This window comes from Excalfactoria chinensis, chromosome 5 (genome assembly GCF_039878825.1).
Source record: "Excalfactoria chinensis isolate bCotChi1 chromosome 5, bCotChi1.hap2, whole genome shotgun sequence".
NCBI lineage: Eukaryota > Metazoa > Chordata > Aves > Galliformes > Phasianidae > Excalfactoria > Excalfactoria chinensis.
In genome coordinates, this window is record NC_092829.1 from 21,206,432 (window position 1) to 21,225,564 (window position 19,133).

General features: G+C 37.8%; 1 long non-coding RNA gene across 1 annotated transcript in view; it reads left to right on the top strand.

The window, feature by feature from the left end:
• The window catches only part of LOC140253371 (uncharacterized), a 39,644-nt gene extending 21,824 nt beyond the window's left edge, over positions 1-17,820 (top strand). The window contains exon 3 of the long non-coding RNA XR_011903839.1: positions 17,778-17,820. This is a non-coding gene — a long non-coding RNA (uncharacterized lncRNA). The remainder of the gene's footprint in view (positions 1-17,777) is intronic.
• Positions 17,821-19,133: the final 1,313 nt, after the last annotated feature.

The window sequence follows — 19,133 nt, forward strand, 5'->3', positions numbered from 1 at the left end:
TATGACATACTGGAAGAGATGGCTATTTGAAGGAGGCTGCAGGATGACAGAATATATAAAGACAGGAGAGAAGCAAATATCACAGAACAAGAAACTCAGCACTCAAGAATTACACTGCAACAACAGATTGAATGGCCGTTTGCTGAGTGTGTGTGTTGAAAGATGAAAGCCATAAAAGCATCTGGGAAGATAGCTGGCGGTACAGCTACCAGTTTGTATGAAGTTTGTTTTGGTATCCATTGCCTTATGCAGGTAGAAGACTTTGTCTCCTAAAGATTGCAAAACTGGTGAATTGAATAGGTGCATTTCAAGGACTTTCGAAAGATACACTTCGTATTTAGACCTTTCAGCTTATTTTTCTTCAAAAATAGTCATCCTTGGTCACTACTTCTGTTTCCTTTTTTGAAGAATGACTTAGGTTAGAAGTGTTTAGAAAGTAAAAAAAAAAAAAAAGTTACAGCAGCACAATAGGGCCTCCTAAATAAACTTGTCTTTATGTTCATGATAGATGATAAGTATACAGCCCAGTAGCAAGCTTGTTAAAACAAACTCTAAATTTTTTGTATATGAACTTGGAACTGAACACTCAGGTTTTTAAAAATGTTTTTTTGGTCTCCACACCATCTGATAATTACCATTTCTGCTCAGTGTTTATATATAATGAACTTGAGTTTTCTTACCTGCACTTTATATTACTACAGTTAATGGCTGTCTCACATTGCCATTCTCCCTTCAGATCTGAAAATTCTTGGCTGACAAAGCAAGAGCTGCGCTGTAAAGCCTAGAGCTCTGGCTTGAGTTGGTGCTCATTGCCTGCTCTGTACCAGCACATCATGTCATTCTGCCAGAGTAAGTTCAGGGCTGAGAGTGGAAGACCTGCATATACCAGTGGTGCTGGGACCCATGACTCAGAACGTGTAGCTGTGATGTTCAATGCAGACTTGTTCTGACTTTGGGGTTTGAGCATGAGAAACTGCTGTCCCTGCTGCAGCCTATATTACTTGTTGTTGAAATATGTGAGAGGAAGTAATCTGTTCAGCTAACAGAAGAAATAAACTTAAATTGCCATGTTGATTCTTTCCTAGGATGGTAAATGTTAGTGTTTTGACACTACACTACTTTGCACTACAGGAAGGTCAAAGGTAAAGACTTTGACTCCTGCTTTTCCATCTGCTTTCATGCAACATTCTTGGGGATACTGGTGCATAAATCATTTCAGTCTTCTGGAATACTTCCGTAACATTTGCAGAATGTTTACCTGTGCAGTCTGCATAATGGATGCTGTCCTCCTGATTCCCGTAGAACTCTGAGTGGGGTTCATCCTAGGTGTGTGCCTTAGATTAGCTGTTATGAAGAAATTTTGACTCAGAGGGTAGTGAGGTGCTGGCACAGTTGCCCAGAGAAGCTGTGGGTGTCCCATCCCTGGAGACACTCAAGGTCAGGCTGGCTGAGGCCCTGGGCAGTCTGACCTGGTTTTGGGTAGGGTGGGCTTTAAGATTCCTTCCAACCATTCTATGATTTTGAGGAAGCCCTACGGCATGGGCATACAGTGTAAGCCTGTGGACAAAGGCTTTCTGGACCGGTAACAGGAAATGAAATCAGTAGGCATTCATAAGATGTGCAATGAAGCTCTCTTCTGTACAGTGGGTTACTGGAAGAAGCCCCAGGTGGAGCCTGAAATGCTTCTTATTTTCCTCTTGTGCTTCATTTCTTGCTGTTCCTTGGTTGGAAGTTTTGGATTGAAATTCTTGTTTATTACCTGCTATGTTCTCCTTCTCTGCAGAATTCAAAACCTTGGTGTACTTTTTAATCATTTACTGCTTGTGTCAACTGAACTGAACAATTTTCATAAAGACAGTGCCTTTTTGAAAGTAATTTTTTTTTTTTTAAATCTTTTCAGTTTATGAAATGAACTGGAGTGTCAGGTGTATTTTTAGGTCAGTCAGCAAGTAAATTTGAACTTGGGTAACCCTTTCATATAACATTAGAAAAGTAATTGGACTGAATAAATCAATCTGCAGCAAACAGCATCACTGAGCTGTCATTTGTATATACTTTTTGAAGCTTAAACCAAAAAAGTTAATCTGTTTTGAAGAAAACCAAGTAACACCTACATAAATCCCAGCAGGAGACCATGGTATGTGGTTTTTTAGGCTTCACAAGCTTCCTTAATGTTGCTGATTTGTTGGGAAGTCTGAAGTGTTTGTCCCCCCCACCCCCCGGACATTTGTGTTTATTCTGGTATAACTAAGACCAGTTTAACTACAGTCTTAGCTTGTTCAGTAACTAATTACCATCAGAGTTGTATTTTAATACTGTAGCATCTGGAGAATCTTAAGTACTCCTATAATATGCGAAACATATGTCATTTGAAATATTATTTCATGCCTTTTGTCCTCACAGATGCTGGGGTAGAGCAGACTGCTCTCCAAAATACAGCACATGCGATCTTGACATCAAAGCTGTGTGGGAGAAAACACCATTCCTTATCTAGCCTTTTAAAGATGCAGTTTGCTGCTATTATGCTGCTGGCTGGAGTGTAGTTGCGTTTTTAGTATGGTCTTTCTCTTATACCTTCATTGTGTTCTCCATCTGCCGGAGGGAGAGATGATGATATTTCTCATTCTGAACATCATTTCTCATCTAGCACCAGCCTGGTTTAGGCTATTCACATCATAGCAACTATATTAGGCAACTGGAGGCAGTGAAAGACTTGATCTTCCTGAGTTTCAGTTCTCTGATGGTTCTTGTAACTGAGATGGGCAAGAAGAGAAAATGATGGATGGTTTTTGGGGAAGAGGCAGTATCATACTGGAAGGGATACATCTGTAACCTACTCTTGGTCCTGTCTAACCCCTACAATTCTGAGACTGTTTTTTTTTTTTTTTTTTCTTTTCACTTTTGGTACCTAAAACAGCTGTTAGTGCAGAGCAGGGTGATGTCTGTCAGTGCCTCACAGATATGGACATGCCTGAACAGTCTGTGTGAAATCACACGTAAAAAGGCACTATGAATTATTGCTTCTCAACAAATCATATTTCATAATACAAAATCATTTATTTGAAAAGTCACTGTAAATGATATAAATGGGTCCCAATAGCAAACCTGATCCTGACATTTATCTGCTACAAAACCTGATTTAGCTGTTGAACGCGGTGGTAATATTTGCATCTAAAAATTACTCTTCATTGTGTCAAGGCCAACCATGAAATTGTTGCTTAAACTCTTCTCAAAGTCTTTTTATCCTCCCTAAAAAGTAAAGAGTAGCTGAACAAAACCAGATGCCATTCTTGCTCTGTACTCATGTAAATTTTTTATTGAAGTAAATGGTTTATTTATAATCATTATTCACTTTGCATTCAATTTCAGTTGTTGTAATGGCTTCTCTTTTAACTTGCATGCCCTGTTTTTTTTTCCTGTGGGTATCAAACACAAGAAAATACCCTTTTTCTTTTCTGCAGTGGGTAGCTGATATGCCTTTCAACAGCCTTTTAACAATAACAACAAAAGACAAAATATTTCAGCCGTTTCTGTTTAAAAGAAATAATAATTGTCACTGCATGTCTACATCCTTTTGAGATCAATAGCTTCTCAGTGCTTTTTCATTCATATGGCTCACCCTGATTGCTTTTCAGGTAATCAGAGCACACCTGCTGTAAGTGAAAGCAAATATTAACACTAGAATGGTAGTTTTCTTTAAAAATAGCAAACACTCAAACACTCGTTTGTCAGTGACCTTTTTCATGGCCTTCAATAGAATCCAACACTTCCACTGAGTAATCAGGATGAAGAAATAATGAAGCATACATGAAAAAAGTTAATATAATAAGGAAAAAGCCTTTTTATCACTGTAGCTGACAGAGTGATAACCTGAGAAGCAGAAATCTCATGGAAGTGTGTTTGTTTCAATGAACTTATCGCTGTATGCTTACGCAGTATGCTTGCTGCCTGTCAGATTAAGTGAGGATGGTAATGTGTGACCTGAGGAACTTAGCACTAATGAATACTTAATTGCATATCATTAGCTATCTTTCAGCACATTTTGCTTTTAAAATTCATCCTAAATCCAATACAGTTTCTTTTAACAGCTGTTGGAATGAGCCCCTTGTCTTATTGACCTTCCCCCAGCCGTGATCTGACGCGCATTACTGTGACTCTTTCATGATTTTAGTTCATTCTTTGCATAATGTTTTTTTTTCCTGGAAAGAACCAATGTAAATCCTACAAAGAAAGAAGGGAGAGTGAAACTAGTGGAGAAATGACAGAGAATTAGGTGCTCTTCTAGATTAACATACACAAAACATCCTCTTTCCTGCATATAGGGAAATGCTTCTCACTCCATGTACAAGGTTCTATGCTTGCTGGGACTGTCTTCTGTCCTTGGAGAGGGAGCTTCTCAGAGCACAAATCACTCTTCATTCCTTGTGCCTTGTTTTCCTGTTTTCAGTCTTTGGCTGCAAGGGTTCTTTCATTCTTGAACGGAAGAGGCCAATTTTCAGTTTTCTTACCAAGTTGATTCTATTCTATTTGCTTACATAAGGCTTCCTGATGATAAGCAGAGGAGTGCAAAGTTTGAAACTGGGCAGTGGGAGTGAGACAGAAACAAAGGGTGATGCATCATGATCAAGGCTTGTTACCATGCTTAGATACTACTATATTTCTATTGCTGCCTTTAACATACTTTGTCCTTTTGTCAGAGTTCTTTCAAAAGTTAGCAAAGCAATCATTATTCCAGCTTTGTTTTGATGTGTTCACATAGTTGGCTCCTGTAGAAATTGTTTCTCCATCTCTCTTTCTTGCAAGGGTTTTAATGCAATGGTTTATCTTAGTAGTCTATTCTTGTATTTTTAACTAGGCCAAACAGTGTTTAGCCCAGGGAAGATTTTTAAAGATAGAACTTTTAGCATCACAAAGAGATTCATTTGTTTAATTATTTTGAGACTGAGAACATCTGCTCATTATGGTAAATGGAGTAACAAATTTATCGTTAAATTCTTAACCTTCTATTTAGAAGGCTTTCTGGGGGAAAAAATTAAATAACAAGCCACCCCACCAACACAGTTCATTGTATCCTTAGCATGCTCAATGCATCATCCTAGCCTAGATATGTTTGCACTGGCTATCATAACTCTATGGCGTTTTTGCATTGGTAATAAATGTCCTGCAGTGCATGCTAAGTGAGACTGCACTGGGGCAGCAGCGTTTTGCCAGAGCTTTCTCAAAGGGATCATGAAAACACCAAAGACTGAAATTTCATGGCAGCTGACAATGATAAACTACTAACCAGGAATTGAATGAAATATTTACATAAGCCTGAAGCAAGATTTTTTTTATTTTTTTTTCCATTTCCATTGGTATCTGTTACTTCAGGAAAATCTGGAGTATTGGGATTACTGAGGAATTTTTATTTAAAGAAATGACAGGAAATTTTGTTCAAAATCTCTGATCAATTAAAGAGATTCCCAGTGGGAATCAGAGCTCTGACAGGAATATTCTAAGTAAAATTTGGTTATTCTATTCAAAACTCTTATTACTGATGAACTGCATTAATTATGTGTTCGGGGCTTTCTGACACTTATGACTGTGTTGGTATGTTCTGGTTGGATATTCTTGGCTGCTACAAATTATCCTTTTTTCTATATACCTCTTTGCTATGAAGCAGAAATGTGATGTTAGTGTGCCACAGAAGAAAACTTTCTGTTGATGCATGTTTTCAGGTGGAACACGCACTCCGAATTAGTTATTATACACCTGTGATTCTTAAAGATCAGTGACTGAGCAAAATGTAATAGGTTAGTTGGGGATAAGCAAATATTTATTTTAATGTAAAAATAAAAGAAAATTGTACTCCTATTAATGTTTTTGCTGTCATATACTTGTTGCTATGAAAACTGCTGTACTGACTAACAGTGGCTCAAGTGTGTACTTGTCAAGAAGGGCAACAGGGATCATTTAGTCTTTATTCTTCCACAGTGGCTGGTAATAGAAATACAAAAGCAATGACTGCTGTGAGTTTCAGGAGGGAAGGAGAAAAATGGGAAGAGCGAACAATCATAGCAAACAGGGGAAATTAACACTTAAGGGGATCAGAGAGTGAAAGTTTTTGGTGGACTACAGCATGTGGAAATGTTTTTGAGGGAGGGTTCCAACTAAGAAAGCCGGCATCTGAAAGTCCAACATGCATACGTTCAGATAGTTGCAGCAAATGCTCCAGCCAAATATTCCAGTATTGCTTTTTTCTTGTCCAGCTCTTGATTTATGAGAAGACTTTGCCTCTTGTTCTGTGATATCTACAATTCTTTGAAAACCTTATAGAAATAAATTTAACAATGAGGAATGAAAAGGGAGAAACAGGAGATTTTTTTTGTATCATTCTCCCCTACATTGCTAGCAGTGCCACGAGAGGTCTGTGCATGGACACAATTTCTTCATTGTGCTCATATATAAGCCTGGGAGCTGAGAAGGGATACAGCAAAATTTACTAATAACATCAAACTTTAAAGCAGTCAGATGAAAGGTAACAGAAGTCTCAGAAGATCCAAAGTCTTGGAAGGGTGGCGTGTTACCATTATTCTTTATGCATGGGTGAGGATCTTTCAGCTACCTTTTACAACTCAGAAAAGATCTTGGTTCAGTATTGTTTGTTTTATGAAGAGTCACTTCAAGGCTACATGGTAACAAAATTATTACAGAATAGTAGGGAAGAATAAAACAGAAGAGCGTGTGTTAGTATTATTATTATTATGCCAATTTCATCCAGTTTGAGTCCCTTCTTCTCAAGAGAACTGTTTAAATAATGTAGAGTTCTTCAATGCTGAAGACAGAAGGTAAATGTCAGAAAAAGATATAAAACTGGGAATGCCATGAAGTTATTTAAGTGATAATTATCCACTGCTTGTCAAAGCAGACTGGCTGGACAGGGAACATCCATCTGGTCTCCCTCCTTTCTTTGCAGAACAGATAGGGAAACACTTTTTGAATGCAAATGACTGAATGGGGGTAAGAGGGCAAGCTGCAGAAAGGGAGGTGAGAGGAAAGGACAGGTCTGAAGTAAACAAATACACATCACAATGCAGAAGTAGCATGACTGGGTCTCAAGAGCGCTGTTTGGCTGTTTCTGTACCAGGCTCACTCTGCCTGTGCTTGGTAAAGTTGAAGAACAGCAGCCTCATGCCCTAGGCTAGATATCTACTGAGTGATTACAAATGCAGATGGTGAGCAAAGCCTTTGTTCATCTCTGTGCAAAGAACTCCTCCTAGACATTTCTTTTTTTTGGTAATGTGTGGCTTTCTGCACAGTCACCAAGATTTATGTATTTTTTTATGGAGGGAGGGGTTTGATGCCTGCAGCAATGTTGCAATATTTTTCTGTGCTTTTATGGAAAAGAATAGCATTGAAGGTAATAAAATTCTCTAGCATTCACAGAGGAGGAAAGGACATGGAAAAATCATAAACATGTAACATTTAAATGTTTTGGTTTTGGCAAAATCTGAATTGAGACTCATTCTGTGTGGATATGCTCAGTTTCTCGCTGTCTTGGTTGTTTGCTCTGTATGCCATCTGATGTGTCAAAGAGAAGCAAGCTGATGGTGCGTTAGGTAGCGTAGAGAAGTTTCTCCTGGGTGAACATGTATAGTGCTTCATCGTGGTTATTCATGTGTTTTCTCTTGTCTGTTTCTGCTTTTTCGACTGTGGTAAACTGGAGAAACTTGAATTAAATCCCTGGATTAAGGGATTACTATGGGAGGACAGCAGCTGTACTGTTCAAGTCCTCTGCATAGTCATAAGAAGCTTTGGGTTTTTTTTTTTTTTTTTTTCTCTCTATTTCCTTTTTCAGCCTGCTGAGGTGTGCAGAAAGCTGCCTGCTCTCTTGGCTGTGGTCAGAGCCATAATTCTGATCTGCCAGCTACCTTTGCTCTGTGCTGGCCAGTGGCCTTGCTCTGTTTGCCAGAGCATCCTGGCAGCCATCCAGGTTCTGCTGTGACCCTTTCAGCAGTGTTTTAATTCTTCTTACCTTTGGTGTTTCAGACAGGTTCAAGGGAGAAATGCGAACAGAGAAAAGAATACTGAGCTGATAATAGAGAGTTTATGTCAATGTGGAGCTGCCTTGGAGCAGAAAATTTTCACTGGCTGCATTTTGTGTGTGTGGATGCTACAGGAAGCTGATATTGATGGTCTCTGTCAAAAAACAATTCAGATTTGGTTCAGAGCATATGTGGATATACCGCTTCTCAGTAATTAAATCAATGTTTATGTGCTATTTATTATGACAAGTAAATTTATAAATATTAGTTGTCTATTTTGAAACAATTCCAAGAAAGCAATTCTGAACTTAAAGTTTCTTGCTGTTTTAATGGCAGAAATAATTAAACATTAAATTATTCATAGCTATAGTTTCTAGAAAATTAATTTGGGCAGCATTTAACCTTTTGAAGTGTGTAATGTTTTCTGCTTTATTTGGTGTAAGAGGCAAGTATTGCTATAAAACAATGAATAACTAGTTTTCCCTATGTGATCTCCAAACAATCTATTTGAAAATAATTTAGCTTAGTGTACAGCAATGAATACTTATAGTACTACATGGAAATTGTGCAGCTCTCTAACTAAACATTAAAAATATCAAATATATAGATCTGATAAACTTTAGTGGTATTTAAAAGCTAACATATATATAAGAAACTTATTTTATATATCTGACATCAACATAAAATTCAATAGGGTCTCAACAATGGGTTGGTTTTTTTTTGTGTTTTATTTTGTATTAACCTCAGGCATGGCTACTTAGCCTTGCGGAACTAGTGTGAAGAGCCTGGAACAGTGATGATGCGCAGTCATTCTGATCCAGGTTAATGTATTTGTTTGGCTGCACTGCAGCAGAATGATTCAGTGGATAGTTTGCTGCTGGGCATGAATCTCCAGTATCCTCTTCACATGTGCAGTTTCTGCTTGGGAGTGGATCCTTGCTCACTTAGTTCTATGATATTCTGAGGCTTGTGCTCCAGCTACCAGTTGTGTGTTCCACCAGCGGAATTTCCTGCTCTTATCCTTGACTTGACAGGAGTTATTTAAAGTCTTCCAGAAGTTTAAGGCATCGACTAAACTTCTGAAAGTAGAGCTTATGAATATTTCAAAACTTCCTGAACTTTCAGAATTATTATTAGTATCTCATGGCATCCTTGGAGATTAGCACAGGGGAGTGTATTTCCAGCAATGACTGCAGACCTTTCCCTATCCTTCCCCTTCAGGCCAACAAAATATCTTCTAAAAATCAAGTGATTCATTGATCACTTTTGCTATACTGAGTCATACTATAGAACTAGTAGCCGTAATTCTTAAGCTAACTCATCAGGCTGTATGTCTATGATACTTTCCAGCCCTGGGTTTACCAACGAATAGTCTCATTTGTGTTCAAATGAGCGCCCCTCAGTAATAAAACTTCTGATGTTCTTAGAGACGGTGAATCACGGGGGTCAAACTAAGAGTCTTAAAGAGGTTAACAGATACAAAGAGAAATGGAACTGTTCTATAAATGGATTTCAATGGAAGGAAAATCAATATCCTCTTCATCCATAAGTTTTGTAGGGGCAGTTAAAGGTAATAAAATATTTAAGAACACAGCATATATTCCAGTCTTAAAGTATTTTAACCTCTTGGCCTTTCTCACTCTATTTTTAGACATTCTGTGATTTAACTGACAATTGGCCCATTATCAGACTCTTTTGTATTTTCTACTATATTGTCAATTTGAAGACTAGTACTTAAGTTAAAATAGCAGTAAAATACAGTTCTTACAAGCCCTCTTCCCATTTTTTTTTTCTTAAGGACTGGTAAAAGAATAGGGCTGATGGGTAAAATCAGATACACGTTTTGCACTTTTTTTCTTTGGACTTGGATTCCTAAAGATGAGAAAATGCAGTCAAACATTATATTGAATGTGATAATAAATATGTAACACATCAAAAATTAACACCTTCAAAAAAGAAAACAGTGAAACAAAAAGAAAAAAACACAGTGATTTCTGTCTTTCAAAGAAAACCTCTTTGACTGCTTCAAATACTCTTCTTCCACTGCTCACTTTTTTCCTGATCTTCCAGAAGCTCAGATATAATGAGGCTTGTATACATAAACAGACTTAATTGGTATCCTCAGTCATATACTCTCTGCATGAGTTTTCCCCTTAGACATCTCATTTGAAAGAATTCCTTCATTAAATATAATATTATGATACTCTAAGTTAATATGGCTTGAATATAATTGTTGTTGTTTGTATTGTGGGATCAAAGAATTTGTTTTCTTTTTCACTCTTAAGTATTGATTTGTGGGACTTGCTCAGCTTTTTGAGTTAATAGCTCTCCAATGCCATATATCTTCACTTCCTAGTGTATACTGGGTCGAATAAGTAGAGTCTGTAAAACAGAGCTGGGCAATAGGGACAACAGGATCAATGGCATACTTTCTAGCCTTAGAATATAAACTAAATCTCCTTAAATGAAGAACCCTTAGTCTTGATCCTCACTCTTGTTGTGGGAAGAGTAGCTAGACTGTATGCCATGCAGTACTCCTTTTAATTGTAGTGCTGGCAGTAAGAGGGGAAGAGAAGATTTAGATTACCTTTCCTAGGAGCAGCTAGTTTTATTTGTGCAGTCTGTTGCTGCATGTGCACACACACAAGCTACTCAAAAATGAATACTTGTAGGCAAATGCCCAACTTCCATAAGTGCAGTGTGAGTATAGTGTACTTAGTGAGCTTCTCTAGAGCAAAGGGGCTAGTGGACTATTCTTTAAGGTAGTTCTGCAGCATGCTATATGATCATGCTCATTCAAAGTTAATTTCAAATCCTTTTATTTTGTGTTCTTGCTACTACTTTGATAAGGAAGATGGTAATTTGTACGTGCTCTTTTAAATGTAGACTATTTTGGTAATGTCAAATTCTTATGCTAAATTTAAACGCATAGCTAAAGCTTTTAACGTTATCGTTCTGACTGATCAGTGTTATAAACATGACCTATCTATTCCTATCAGAAGAAGGAAAAGTGCTAATATCTAAGATAGTGAAAAACATAAAATAATTTATAGAAATGTGTCTTGCTTCACAGAGATCACTTTTAAGAGGTACAGGTTAAATGGAAGCAGATTTCACTTAAATTTCCTGAGCAGAGTATAGAAACACTTCTGTTTTCAAATTAATTTGAAATGTTTAGACTATACTTTATGTATTCTTCTACCATGTAATCACTACTCAACTCTTGAAAGCCCACATGTAGAAATTTATCTCATTAATTTAAATCATATTTTATATAAATGGGGAAAAACACATTAGTACTACTTTAAACCTTTGTGCTACTATAGGCACAGATTAAAATTCACTTTCTTCTCTGTCTCTGTACTCAAATTCTGAGAGCTAGTCTGTTGTAAAGCTTAAAACTTAAAAAGACAGTAGGGCAGACTTACATTGAGAGGTTCTTCTGCCCAAGTGGATAGGCCTATACTGGAGAAAAGAAATCGAACCTTCTCTCATCTTGGTAATGATGTGCTGCTGTCTTTTATTTCTCAAGTATTTCCTTGAGGGCTCTTGTTTTGAGCACAACTATGGATAAACAAGGACAGAAACCCCTTAGAAACTGTAGCCTGAGTGCCTGGAAAAGTTGAGTGTGAATCATGGCTAACAAACAGAAACATCGTAGCTGGTGCAGACTTTAGGATTTCTTCATCTCTCAACTTCCTTCTTCACCGGCAAAAGCAGGTTCACATCAAGATGAATCTTTACAGAGAGAAGATGAGTAGATGTCTGTCTTCGGACCCTGTACTCTTCCATATGCCTTTGCCAAGAATGAAATTGTGCTGTACTACTTACTGCCATTAGTCAGGTCATTTTCTGTGATTCTGCATGAAAGAATTCACTTCTCAGACCAGTCCTTTCCTTCCTGTTTGAGAAGAGAGAGCTTAAAGTAAGACTACTCAAAGTAAGCTAGATCTTCTATGGACAAGTAAGCTATGATATGAAGTGAAATTAGTAGTTATTTCTAGTTACTTTATGTGTACTTATGCAGGAAGTGTATCTCTAAGTGTAACACCAGTTACATACTGTGGTATGGTCAATAGAATTAATACTTTGATCCTTTCACCAATTGTAATTTCAATCTCTTGTGTAAGGTACCTTAACCTGTGAATACTTACTTTTTCCCCTTGACCTGAGTATTCTTATTTACTTGAGCGAATTAGTGAGATTTTCACTGGGATACTATACACTTATTAAAGATAACTTTAAGATGTTCTTTTTTTTTAAAATACTAATTTCCCGTTCTCCAGTTAGATCTGTAGATCTTAAGCAGATCAGTGACTGAGTGTTATATCCATGTTAATTCTCAAATGACACAGCCGTATGGGGTGTAAATTTCTCTTTTGTAAAATACCTGCTAACCATAATAAGTACCGAGAATGTGCAGAGCAGCGTAATCAGGCAGCAGATACGTCAGGTAAGAAAATGCCTATTTTTTCAGTTTTGCAATCACACAGGCAGATATCTTGCCACAAAACAAAAACAAAAACAAACCACCATTCTTATTAAGCATATTTAGAAAACGGAGCCCTGTAAATCGAGTAATCTGAGACAGTTGAGTGTCTCAAACAATGATCAACTTCGTACTCTCAAATAACGTGACATCTTTACCACCAGAGGGCACTGTTTTTCTAGGTTAAGACTAAACTGTTCGATGCTTTTACACCTTGGGAGCTTTATTAATTTAAGAAAAAGGATTTTGGGTAAAAGTGGTTTTCTTTTTCTTCCTTCTCACAGTTCAATTATAGGAAAATACGTGTTTTTGAAAAACTGCCAACTATTCCTTCCTGTTTGCTTACTGAGGTACGTTTAGAGATGTTAATCGGGTTTCTTTACTCCTGCCATCTGTTTCATCAGTGGCTGATAGTGTAGGTGGCTTGAAGGCCCTGCTGAAAAGAAAGAAGCATTCCTCTGAGCTGGTTCCTCCTGCTAGGGTTAATCGCTTACTACTTTGTTCCAGTGACCACTTTGGCGCTGCAAGGACTCTAGCTGCTGTCTGCTTTCTGCAATGGTATGAGGGAATAAATGTCATGCTTGATACATTGGGCACACAACAGCATGAATCCAAGCTGTTATTTCCTCCTGGAATATAAGGTTACGTTAGGTTACGTTATAAATGATAAAATGTGATAGAAATGGTCTTTTTTCATGCTACATATAGGTTACACTTCATTAAATTCTATATTGTGCATTAGTCTATTTTCATGTAATTCTCTTAATTATAGAAAAGGTCTTGACCCTTTAGACTCTAGAAGTAATCTCAGTTCATGCCTCTGCTGTATGTGTGTCAGTTGCTCTTAAATTCTGTTAAGTTGTATGGGAATGACAATGAGACATCACGTAGAATCATTTGAGTTGGGAGGGATCCTTGTTTTTTCCTGCCTTGCAACAGATTTATTACACACTGCACTGAATTCCTTTCTGAAGTATCCTGAAGATACTTTTTCCACAGAAGACACCGAAATTTGCTTTGTTCCTTGCCATGTTAGACACCCACGGCCCGTTCCCATTATCTGGCAGCTTGGAACTGTCAAATCATTTTTCCAAAGTTGTGATTGTCAGCAAGAGATGTGGAGCGCATATGCATCAGTGTTACTTGCTGATTTCCTTTTGCTGCTTTGAGAAATTCTGGGTAGTGACAATACACACTGCAAACTAAGACAACTCTACTGTTTTTGTTCCAGCTGACTCTGTGGACTGAATGTTTGGAAGGAGTTCTTGGTATGGAGTGAACTCCCACCAGGGAGGTGCCACTTGTGGGTTGGTTGCCTTGGTTTCCAGTCCTGCTAGGTTTATTCTTAAACTGGATATTGATGGCTTCAAAAAAGGAAAACTTGTTGGAACTTATTGTTATTGCTTGGGTGAAAAACAGTAAGAAAACTTTGTCGTGGTTGGCTAGGAATCTAGTCCTTCATTAAAGGGCAAAATAATCAAATGTACTGTGAATGGAAATCTCTTAAGAAATCATCTGAAAGGCAAAATCCTGCATGAAAGGAAGAGATTAGAAAAAATGAAATGCAATTAACCTCTGTTGCCCCACAAAGGTCCCCATGGTGTTTGTGGGTATGCATTTCAGTAAAGTAGTGATACACCTAATACTTGCCCACTGTACTATTACCCTTTTCCATAGGAGTGAAACCTCTGAAGTCTAGTTTTTATTGGGTAGCAGTTGTTTTTGTTTAAAACAAATATGAAACAAAAGAAGAAAAAAATATTTTCCCTTGGTAAAAGCAGATACCTCACTTGCATTTGAGAATGAAGGTAGAGTAGAACTACCTTTGATCTCTTCCCTGAATATTTCCTGTCTTTATCAGCCCTTTTGTTTTCCCCGATGATTTTCAGTGGCCATTTGTTTCTTTCTTGGTCTGTTTGATGTCTTTTTGACTAGTCAAATCAATCACTTTGGATCCTGCTGCAAGAGCAGCCATGAGTGGTTGCATATAGTCTCAGGGAAATGTTAGCACTGAGCAACATGTGATTTGTTTTTCCATAGAAGTCTTGCAAGCAAAAAGGACTTAAATAACAAATTATTAGATACACACTCTTATCTAAATTTGGATATTTTTTGCAAGCTTATGTAGGTCACTGCTGCCCAGTTGCAATCTGCTTCTCTGCAGTCTCTTTTTTTCCACGCTGTGTCTTTTCAACTGTTTCCAAGTTCCATTTGAGAGTTTCTGCTTAAGAGTCCCTGTTGAGGAGTTTTTCCTGTGAGTCTTTAATCTCCTTGAAGGAAAAGCTGAAGGAAATCTTCAAAGAACACATAACCTCAATTTGCTGCATGATGACAGCCCCTCTTCATCCAGTGGCTTTTTTCTCCTGCTCTCCAAAGTTATCTTAAGCTGATACAATATCTGATTATTGCAGTCACCAAAACAGCAAATATACAATATTAACTGGAAAAAAACAATCTACTTGTCTTACCGAATTAAACAGCAAAAGCAGGAAGTTGTTGTTTTTTGAGTCTTTCAAGCCACAGTGTAATGGAGCGACAACCTAAATGGTCAGCACCAAATGTTGAAATTATGGTACGTTTTTAGTTGAAGAGCAAAGCTCTAAAGGGTTCTCTAGCATCCCAGTATCTGCTATGAATAAAGTCAGTGTTACAGTTTATGTCCTTTGGAGAGAGCAAATTTGAGCAAATTAATCTTTTTTTTAAAAATTCACTGAGTTTCTGTAGACTTTCTCAATAGCAGATGCTTATATTACTGTACCTTTCGTAGTAACCTTATAGTATTGATGTATACAAAATTTAGCTGTTTTCCTTCTGTATGGATGACCCTGTTGTCTGAAAAATATCTTCTAGTTGACAATGTTCACTCTTAGAGAACAGGTCAGTTCTAATATATAGGAGAACTTGCAAAATCTTAGAAACCTGAGAAAAAAAGTGTCTTATCTAAAAAAAATAAAATAAAAAAATCCCACAATATAACACCCCCCAAAATAACAAAACAAAAACAACCCAGTTTCCAAATACAGTATGGTAAGGCTTACATGATCGAAAAAGGCATTTCATGAATGTCCTTTATTGTTTAAAAGCATCATCAAATTGGGCAGACTTCAGAAATACTGTTCAATTTTCAAAGACAAGGTGAATTCATTAGGTAGGATCATTGTCTTTCCCAAGAGGGCTGAACTGTTGAAGTATGCTTGCAGTTTTGATGTTTAGCAACTGCTTCATGCTTAACAGCTCAACAAAAAAAAAAATTCAATTCACAGTATGTGAGTTCTTAGAGTGACCTGGCTTGAGTGTGCCATGGAACCGGTAACCATTTGAATATTTAATGATAGAAATTCTCTTGTCTTCTCACTCTAGCTTTAAATGAGGTAGCCTGGGTATTTGTAGAGATCTTACTGCAGCAGCACAAAGCCTAACCATGTCTAATTTACTTTGCTGAACAAGGTCACAGCTAGTAATAATCAGGCTTTTTCAATTCAAGTTTGCTCATATTCCTCCATCATCCTGTAATCTGTAGCATAGCTGCAGTCCTTTGATCTGCATTTTTATTGGATCCAGAACTGAGCACTTAAGCACAGCCTTGAGTGATGATAAAAAACCAGCAGTAGAACAGAGGGTAACTGACAATAGTTAGATGGCGAGAGAAGCTTCTCTGGTTTTACAGAGAACAGCTGTTTTCTCTCTGACCGACTTCTACTTGGAATAGTTACGCTGTGTACAAAAGGCAAAGAAAAATGTAAAGCAAAGCTTTGACCAATCTCACTCCATTAGACAAATGTCTGTCTAAAATCTGTCTGTCCCTTTTAATCTACCTGATAGTTCACCTTATACAACTTTAGGGGAGTTGGTTTGGGTCAGAACTGTACCTTGCAGTAAAGAGCTGATGATATGGTAGCTGAAAAAGAAAAAAAAAAACAAACAAAAACCTGAAATATTGCATGCTGCTGTTAGTGTGGAATTCTAATGTGGAATGCTGCACAAGCAACAGCTGAACTGTATTTGTCCCATTACTTAAAAAGAGGTTCCTGTGCAATGAAGTGCTATTCCTGTACCTGATCCAGTGTTCTCAGCAGTTGATGCTCTTGTGTTTTGGGCAGCCTTTGTTTAAAAGATAAACACAGCAAGGGATGATTTGAGGTCTGAGGTAAAAGTTCTGGTGTTTTTGACAGAACATGCTTTTGTGATTTATGTGGGCCAATACAATGTTATTTACTGCTTCCTTAACAGCCTACATAAATGGAGAAATAGATGCCAGCTTTTTTCAGAACATTATGGTTCTTAAATTTTGAAATATCTGCAAGACATCAGTAATTACATCATTTTCAACTCTCGTGGAATGTATCTTGAAATAAGATCTTGAAACGAGTCTAGAAACCACAAGAAATTCTGAATGTGTTCTTTGATGGAGGCATTCATGTGCCTCCTGTTCACTCTGTTCACATCTATATGCAAGGAGAGTATCCAGTAGTACTGTAGTATTGGATAGATTTAGCTGAATGTGGATACAAATGATTACAGTGTGTGACTGTAAAGATTCAAGTTTTGTGTCACTTAAATGAAAAATATGACTCATCTTTCTACCTGCACAGATGTCAGAATGCAAAATACAGGAGACATTTCTTTACTGCCTCTAAAATTAGAAAATATATGTGCTGAATATCAGGTAGTTTGTAGTAGAATAATTCCGCTTACATGTTTAGAGTGAGATTTGCAGCACTTAACTTTAATGTGTTATGGTCTGAGGGACAGTTTATGGAATGGAATCATCTTCTGCTGAATTGTTTGGAATAAAAAAGTCATGTGCACTGAGTGAGTCACCCACAACACAGTAACTGGTACCATACTTTGCTACCTGGAAGCAGCAGTGTGACTGTGTACTCCTCTTGCTTCCTCTTTTGACCTGGCTGTTACACAGAAGGCTTTACTTGGGCTGACACTGAGATGCTCAAGGCCTTGCTCAGGCACCAAGGCAGCTTGAAGGCCAATTGAGCATGCACCAGAACAATGAGCATGAGTCAACCATACAACCCCACAAATAGTGAGCAGCCCAAGAGGCCCTAGATCTCTCCTACGTAGTAGCTCGCTGCATGACAGGCTTTCCTCGTGAGTAGGAATGTCTCTTGAGGTTATGCCTGTGAAGAGATCCCTCACACCTTGAAGTAAAGAGATGTTTTGCTGATGCAGTTTCTCGGTAAATGACTAATAGTTTGCTTAGGCATGGTTAGCTTCACTAAACTTTTTATCTTATATTGTGCCCACAGATATGAATGGTTGATCAAGTCTGGGACTAGAAGTTTGTTTGGCCACATCTAGACTTCTCTGAGGAAGAATTTAGACAAAGGGGTCTGCTCTGAACCTCGTGACTCAGTAGGACAGTCTCAGTACTGTAAATAAGTGTACCTTGCAACTTTAATCTTAGAACACTGCGTTCTTTAATCACTTATAATGTCAGTAAATTCTTCCTTCCTTCTTAGGAGTCAAATGTATAGTTTAGATCTATGATAAGCAGTTAAGTTCATCTCGATATTCGTTATTGCATGCCAATAGTTGCCTGCTTTTCAGTATTTTGGCAGGCCTCTGTTTGCTATCCCATGCAGCTCAGGCCACCTGGTTTGTTACCTATTTGTCTTTGGCTGTTCTGTGATAACATGGATAGAGCATTTGTTCCCTGTTAAATGCTGAGGAACATTAATAATGTTCAGTTCCTCTGTGCTTTCGTGCTCCAGTAATAATGATGTTTTTTAAAAATCTTTAATCCTAGGATCACAAGGTTGGAAAGGGCCTAAAAGGTCATCTAGTCCAACCGTCCAACTTTTTTTTTTTTTTTAATTCTTTTTTTTTAATATATATCTTTTATCTTTTTCTTCATCTGTATTCAATTAGTGCTGCCCTTCCCCATCCCCTCTCAAAAATAAATTCCCAAGAGTTGAGAATGGAGGCAAATTCCAGAAATTCAGATATCAGCAGAATGTGGTGAGTATGCTAATGTTTCTAACAGAAATGGTGAACAGGGTAATGACTGTTACACTTGTGGTAGTGTCTTGGAAATCATGGATGTGAATCCATCTTGACAGAAAGTTAGGCACTCAGAGGAGCTGAAGCAGTGTAGGGTTAAAAATCTACGGATGAAGAATTAGTTTAGCTATTGCACAAACTTCTAGTAATCGAAAATTTCCACTTTGGTACTGCTGGTGTTCACAATAAAGATAAATCATGGGCTAGGATGTGGCTTTAGTTTAAGGATATCTGATGTCAGGAGACAATCAGCCACCTAACTGCTTGCCCTAGTCCTAGCCCTGCAAGGCTGCTAGCAGCCTGACAGAGACCAGTGAGTCAGTCCAGTAGTGATTAGCTATCAGCTCTCCTCCTGGAGCCAAGGCACAGAGATCAGAGCACCAAGCACATCACCTCTTGTGTTGGATTTCCCTGCTGCCTTCCAGCTAGTCTCCTCTGACTCTGGAGCTCTGCCAGGCCTAATAAAAAGAAATCTTGCACTAGGAATCCTTCTTGAGGCCTCATTATATTTTATTTTGTCATATTTTATGACAGAACTATAGTATGTGGTATATGATGTATTTTAATCAAATAGGAAATTCAAATTAATTACCCACCCTCTC